Genomic DNA, 8,099 nt, shown 5'->3' on the forward strand with positions numbered 1-8,099 from the left:
CAAAGTTCTGCATAGTGTATGCTAATTTTAGGGTCCGAAACTTTTACCTAGTTTGAATGTCTGACCCCCTCTTTAACGGCTCAAAGAGAATAAAAGTTATCCATTGCTCAACTTATTTTTAGCATCTGAGACTTTCACCTAGTTTTAAAGTCGGACAACCCCCCCCCCCTTCCGCCCCCCCTTTATGGGCTCAAAGAGAATCAATGTTCTCCAGAGCCTAAGTTATTTTTAGTGTCGGAGACTTTCACCTAGTTTGAAAGTCGGATTCGGGCTCAAAGGGAATCAAAGTTGTCCATAGCTTAAGTTATTTTTAAGGTCTGAGACTTTCACCTAGTTTGAAAGTTAGACACCCCCCCCACATCCCTCTTTAAGGGTTCAAAGAGAATCAATGTTCTCCAGAGCCTAAATGATTTTTAGGTTCTGAGACTTTCATCTAGTTAGAATGTCGGGCCCCACCTTTAAGGGGTCAAAGAGAATAAAAGTTCGTTAGGGCCTAAGTTATTTTTAGGGTACGAGACTTTCACCTTGTTCGAAAGCAAGACCCCTTTTAAGGGCTCAAAGAGAATCAAAGTTCTCTAAATCCTAAGTTATTTTTAGGGTCCAAAACTTCACCTTATTTGACAATTGGACCCCTCCCCCCCCCCCCCCCCCCCCCCCTCTCCTCCCTCCTTAAAGGCTCGTAGAAAATCAATGTTCTCCAGAGCGTAAGTTATTTTTAGGGACCGAGTCTTTTACCTTGTTTGAAAGTCAAACCCTCTTTTTAAGGGCTCAAAGAGAATCAAAGTTGTCAAGAGAATTGAAGCTCCCTAAAGCCTAAGTAAATTTTTGGGTACTACATTTTCACCTAGTTTGAAAGTCGGTCCCCCTCTTTAAGGGCTCAAAGAGAATATTATTATTAGGGTCCGAGACTTTCACCTAGTTTAAAAGTCGAAACCCCCCCCCCCTGATGTGCTTCATTTAGAGCACATTTATATCCCCTTTATAGTGTCGGGTCTCGTCATTTCTCATTGGTTTTATATGTTTTACGCTCGATTTTACCTTGCTCTTGTCTCCGCGGTGTTTTAAGGTTATTTCAGGTATTTTCGGAGATTTCGAGGTGAAATGGATCGAGTTCGAGGCTTAGACAACATAATAGAAGATTACACACGCGTACCCAAGGTTTCCAACGCATTCCAAGCCGTCCTGAAGGTCCCCGCAAAGTCCGAAAGACATCCAAAGCTTCAAAAGATGAAAATAGGCCAAGCAGAGCAGGATTCGACCGAATCCAAGATCCATTCGGTCGAATTGGCCTAGTTTCGGTCGAATTGACTGTGGCTTCGGTCGAATTTAGCTGGCTTCGGTCGAGTTTAGCAGGATTCGGTCGAATTGCCTGTGGCTTCGGTCGAATTGACCTGTATTCGGTCGAATTAACCTGGATTCGGTCGAATTGACCTGGGTTTGGGCGAATGATGAATGGATTCGGTCGAATGGCTTCAAAACTCTATCAAAACGTGCTCAAACTTGCTGGAAACCCCGAATGGAGCCCCATTCGGTCGAGTGGATGCCCATTCGGGCGAATGCCCTCTTTATTTCGGCCGAATGGAAGCCCCAGACTGCGCGATTTCTTTTCTTCGCAAACCAAACTCCGAGGGCTTTTAGGGCTTTTTACCCCTTTTATTCCTTAGCTTATAAATACCCCTCATTTCTGTAAAAGAAGGGATGCCTTGTTTGAGTGCCTTAGTGCCTCATTTTAGAACATCAAACCCTTTAATGCTTTCTCTACTTTTTGCCCTAGTGTAGATTTGTTGTTCTTCATTTATCCTTTCATCTACTTTCATGTGACTTCATTAATGTAAGTTTACTTCTTTAATGCTTTGATGTCTTTATTGCTTTCTTCTATTGCTTTTCTTTAATGCTTTCATTTAATGCTTTCTTAGTTTAGATTATGCCTTCATGTTCTTCAGTTCCTTTAATGCTTTCCTTGTTTATTGCTTTTATCTCTAGTATGGTAGAATAGTTTCTTTAGGGGTTTAGGTTAGAAAAACCCTAGGTTTGGTCTTTTCTTCAATGTTTAGGATTAGGGTTGAGTTTGATGATGTTTGTTGATAGATATTCGATTCGAATCTTGTCCTGCCACTCTTAGAGAGACATAGGGCGATTATAGGTCGTTCGTGTGGCTTATAGGGTCACCAACTTCCTCTCGATATCTAGAGTGTCTTGATTGATTATCGTTCGAACTCACTTGACCTAGCTTAACTTTATTTCCAATAGACCATCCTAGGGTGGACATAACCTACTCCCCGCTTGTCTTTCATTGTTGAGTTTCCCTTTTTATTCTCGTTATTAGTTAAGTTCACCGACCAACCAACCTTCCATATAACCTTCTCACACCAAGTCTTTAGTCTAGTATCCCTTGTCCTTGTGGTTCGACCCCCGACTTACCATTACACTCGTTGTAGTAGTATTAAGGTGATTATAAATATTGTTTGTATAACCCGATTTCTAGTATTTACGACGTGCTAGAAATGTCGGTTATCAAAATGGCGCCGTTGCCGGGGACAAGGCGTTTGTTTAGATTTTAGTTTTGGTGTGTTTTGTGAATAGGTTTTATTTTTGTTCTTCTTCATGGCTTGCTATCCCTTGCATCAATACGAGCATGAATCTTTTTGGAGATTCTTTGTTAGATATGGGGATTCTCTCCCTTATGAGCATAATGTTGAACAATGGCAAATTTTCCTTGAAGTTTATGAGGGTTTGAATAGTGAGACTAGGGAATTCGTGGATGATGTTCAGTTTAATGCATTCCTTGACCAAACCCCGATACTTTGTTTGAATTTCTTTAGATGGTTGGCCAAGGATAACTTTAAGAAAGAATATCCCGGTTTTCATCCCCTTGAGGTTCCACTAGCCTACCCCTTCACCGATTACATTTACAGTGATACACTAATGGGGGATGATTTGGAGAGAATGTGGAGTGTTAACCAATTGAAAAGGGCTTTTGAGGAGAGTCTAGAGACCCATGACCTAGTTTGAAAGAGAATCAATTTTTTGTATAGCCTATGTTATTGTAAGGGTTCGAGACTTTGACCTAGTTTGAATGTCTAACACTCTATTTAAGGGCTCACAGAGAATCAAAGTTCTCCAGATCCTATGTTATTTTTAGGGTCCGGGACTTTCACCTAGTTTGAAAGTCGGACACCCTTGTAAGGGCTCAAAAAGAATAAAAATTCTCCATAGCCGATATTATTTTTAGGGTCCGAGACTTGCACCTAGTTTGAATGTCTCTTTAGCGGCTCAAAGAGAATCAAAGTTCTCCATAGCCTATGTTATTTGTAAGGTTTAGGACTTCCACCTGGTTTGAAAGTCGGACCTCCCTTTAAGGGCTCAAAGAGAATAAAAGTTCTGCATAGCCTATGTTATATTTAGGGTTCGAGACTTTCACCTTGTTTGAAATTCTGAACCCTCTTTAAGGGCTCAATGAGAATCAATGTTTTCTAGAGCCTAAGTTATTTTTATGGCCCAAGAATTTCAACTAGTTTTAAAGTCACTGTCACCTAGTTTGGATGTCGAAACCCCCCCCCCCCCCCTTTACGGGCTTTAAGAGAATTGATGTTTTCCAGAGCCTAAGTTGTTTTTAGGGTACGAGACTTTCACATTGTTTGAAAGTCGAACCCCCCTTTAAGGGCTCAAAGAAAATCAATGTTCTCCATAGCCTATGTTAGTTTTAGAGTCCGATAATTTCAACTAGTTTTAAAGTCAGCCACCCTGTTTAATGGCTCAAAGAGAAATAAAGTTCACAAGAGCCTATGTTATTTTTAGGGTTTGAAACTTTCACCTAGTTTTAAAGTCGGAACCTCCTTCTTTAAGGGCTCAAAAAGAATCAATGTTCTCCATAGTCTAAGTTATTTTTAGTCTACGAGACATTCACCTACTTTTAAAGTCGGGCCCCCCTTTAAGGGCTCAAAGAGAATAAAAGTTCTCCAGGGCCTAGGTTATTTTTAGGATACTAGACTTTCACCTAGTTTGAAAGTCGGACCCCCCTTTAAGGGCTCAAAGAGAATCAAAGTTCCCCATAGGTTATGATATTTTTAGGGTACGAGACATTCAACTAGTTGGAAAGTCTGACCTTTTCTTTGAGCAATCAAAGAGAATTAAAGATCTCTATAGCCTAACTTATTTTTAAAGTCCGAAACTTTAACATAGTTTAAAAGTAAGACCCCCCTTTTAACGTGTCAAAGAGAATCAATGTTCTGTAGAGCCTAAGTTTTTTTAGGGTTTGAGACTTTCACCTAGTTTTAATGTCAGACCCCCCTTTACGGACTCAAAGAGAATCACAGTTCTCCATAGCCTATGTTATTTTTAAGCTCCGAGACATTCACCTACGATGAAAGTCAAACCCCCCTCATTAAGGGCTCAAAGAGAATCAAAGTTCTCCGGACCCTAAGTTAGATTTCGGGTCCGATACTCACCTAGTTTGAAAGTCGGACCCCCACTTTAACGGCTAAAAGAGAATCAATGTTCTCCATAGCCTAGGATATTTTTAAGGTACGAGACTTTCTCCTAGTTTGGAAGTCTGAACTCTTCTCCCCTTTAAGGGCTGTAAGAGAATCAATGTTCTCATAAGCCTATGTTCTTTGTAGGGTCCGAGACTTTCACCTAGTTTGAAAGTCGGAACCCCCCCCGAAGGGCTCAAAGAGAATCAATGTTTTCCAGAGCCTAAGTTATTTTTAGGATTGTTGACTTTCACCTAGTTTTAAAGTCAGACCCCCTTTACGGGCTCAAAGATAATCAAAGTTCTCAATAGCCTATTTTTAGAGTCCGAGACATTCACCTAGTGTTAAAGTCAGATCCCCACTTTAAGGGCTCAAAGAGAATCAAAGTACTCCATAGCATAAGTTATTTTTAGGGTCTGAGACTTTCACCTAGTTTGAAAGTTTACCCCCCCCCCCCCCCCCCCCGGCTTTAAGGGCTTACACAGAATCAATGTTCTCCAGAGCCTAAGTTATTTTTTGGGTCCGAGACTTTCAAATAGTTTTAAACTCGCACACCCCTTTACGGGCTCAAGGAGAATCAAAGTCCTGCATAGCCTATTTTTCAGGTTCGGGACTTTCACCTTGTATGAAAGTCAGACCCCCTCTTTAAGGGCTCAAAGAGAATCAAAGTTCCCCAAAGCCTAAGTTATTTTTACGGTCTGAGACATTCACCTAGTTTAAATGTCTGGCCCCCCCCTTTAAGGGCTCAAAGAGGATAAAAGTTCTGCAGGTTTTAAGTTACTTTTAGGCTCCGAGACTTTCATCTTATTTAAAAGTTGAACCCCCCCATTAAGGGCTCAAAGAAAATCAAAGTTCTCCTAAGCGTAAGTCTTTTTTAGGATCTGAGACTTTCACCTAGTTTTAATGTCGGACCCTCTTTACGGGCTCAAAGAGAATCAAAGTTCTCCATAGCCTATGTTATTTTTAGGGTCTTGGACTTTAACCTAGTATGAAAGTTAGACCTCCTATTTAAGGGCTCAAAGAGAATCAAATTTCTCCATAGCCTAAGTTAATTTTAGGGTACGAGATTTTCACCTAGTTTTAATTTCGGACCCCCCCCCCCCCCCCCCCTTTAAGGACTCAAAGAGAATCAAAGTTTTCAGAGCCTAAATTAGTTTTACGGTCCACGAATCACCTAGTTTGGAAGTCGCACCCCTCCTTTAAGGGGTCAAAGAGAATTAAAGTTCTCTAGAGCCTAAGTTATTTTTAGGGTACGAGACTTTCACTTAGTTTTAAAGTCACCCCCCCCCCCCCCCCCCCCGAAAGGCTCAAAGAGAATCAATGTTCTCCGGAGCCTAAGTTATTTTTAGGGTCTAAAATATTCACCTAGTTTGAATGTCGGACCCGGCTTTAAGGAATCAAAGAGAATCAAAGTTGTCCCTAGCTTATATTATTTTTAGGGTCCGAGACTTTCATTTAGTTTGAATGTCGGAGCCCCTTTTAAGGACTCATAGAGAATCAAAATTCTCTATAGCCTATCTTATTTATAGGGTTCGGGAGTTTCACCTAGTTTTAAAGTCAGACCCGCTCTTCAACCACTAAGAGAGAATTAAATTTCTCCATATCCTATGTTATTTTTAGGGTCTAAAACTATCACCTAGTTTGAAATTTGGGCCCCCTCTTTACGTGCTCAAAGAGAATAAAATTTCTCCATGGCCAAAGTTATTTTTAGGGTACGAGATTTCACCTAGTTGGAAAGTCAAACCCCCTCTTTAAGGGTCGGGACTTTCAAAAAGTTTGAAAGTCAAACCCCCTCTTTAAGGGCTCAAAAATATAATCAAAGTTCTCCAAAGCCTAAGTTAATTTTAGGTTACGAGATTTTTACCTAGTTTAATAGTCGGTCCCCATTTTTAAGCGCTCGAAGACAATCAAGGTTCTCAAGAGCCTGAGTTAGTTTTAGGGTCCCAGACTTTCACCTAGTTTTATTGTCGGACCCTGCTATATGCACTTAAAGAGAATAAAAGTTCTCCAGAACCTAAGGTAGTTTTATGGTCCAACAATCACCTAATTTGAAAGTCGGACCTCTCTTTTAAGGGCTCAAAGAGAATTAAAGTTCTCTAGATCCTATGTTATTTTTAGGGTACGAGACTTTCACTTAGTTTGGAAGTCAGACACCCCCCCCCCCCCCCCCAGCCTAAGTTATTTTTAGGGTCCGAGACTTTCACCTAGTTTGAATGTCAGACCCCTCTTTAAGGGCTCAAAGAGAATTAAAGTTCTCCATAGCCTATGTTATTTTTAGGGTTTGGGATTTTCACCTAGTTTGAAAGTCTGACCCCCTCTTAATGCGCTCAAAGGAAATTAAAGTTGTCCATAGCCTATGTTATTTTTAGGGTCTTAGACTTTCTCTTAGTTTGAAATTTAGGCCCCCCCTTTAAGGGCTCAAAAAGAATAATAGTTCTCCAGGGCCAAAGTTATTTTAAGAGTACAACACTTTCACCTAGTTTGAAAGTCGAACCCCCCCTTTAAGGGCACAAAGAGAATCAAAGTTCCTCAGATCCTATGTTATTTTTAGAAGGGCTCAAAGAAAAACAAATTTCTCAAGAACGTAAGTTATTTTTTGGATCCGAGACTTTCACCTAGTTTGGAAGTCGGACCCTCCCCCCTTTAAGTGCTCAAAGAGAATCAATGTTTTTCAGAGCCTAAGTTATTTTTAGGGTCCGAGACTTTCACTTAGTTTGAATGTCGGAGCCCCCTTTAAGGGCTCATAGAGAATCAAAGTTCTCTATAGCCTATGTTATTTATAGTGTTTGGGACTTTCACCTAGTTTTAAAGTCAGACCCGCTCTTTAAGAGCTCAAAGAGAATCAAAGTTCTCCATGGCCTAAGTTATTTTTATGGTCAAAGAAATTCACCTAGTTTGAAATTCGAGCCCCCTCTTTATGTTCTCAAAGAGAATAAAAGTTCTCCATATCCCAAGTTATTTTTAGCATCCGAGACTTTCACCTTATTTAAAAGTCTGAATCCCCCATTAAGGGCTCAAAGAAAAAAAAAGTTCTACAAAGCATAAAATATTTTTTTGATCCGAGACTTTCACCTAGTTTGAAAGTCAGACGACCCCCCCCCCCCTTTAAGGACACAAAGAGAATCAAAGTTCTTCATGGCCTAAATTATTTTTAGGGTGCGAGACTTTCACCGAGTTTAAAAGTCGAACCCCCCTTGAAGCGCTAGAAGAGAATCAATGTTCTCGTGCGCCTAAGTTAATTTTAGGGTACGAGACTTTCACCTACTGTGAAACTCGGCCCCGCCCCCCGTTTAAGGGCTCAAAGAGAACAAAAGTTCTCTGGAGTCTAAGTTAGTTTTATTTTGCGAGACTCACATAGTTTGAAAGTCGCCCCCCCCCCCCCCCCTATAAGGGCTCAAAGAAAAACTAAGTTCTCCAGAGCGTAATTTATTTTTTATATCCAAGACGTTAACCTTGTTTGAAAGTTGGACCTCCCCTTTAGGCCTCAAAGAGAATCATTATTTTGTGGAGCCTTAGTTATTTTTAGTGTCCGACACTTACATACTTTGAAGGTAGGACCCCCCCTTTAACGGCACAAAGAGAATCAAAGTTATCCATAGCCTATGTTATATTTAGGGTAAGAGACTT

This window comes from Amaranthus tricolor, chromosome 10, assembly GCF_026212465.1.
Source record: "Amaranthus tricolor cultivar Red isolate AtriRed21 chromosome 10, ASM2621246v1, whole genome shotgun sequence".
NCBI classification, from domain to species: domain Eukaryota; kingdom Viridiplantae; phylum Streptophyta; class Magnoliopsida; order Caryophyllales; family Amaranthaceae; genus Amaranthus; species Amaranthus tricolor.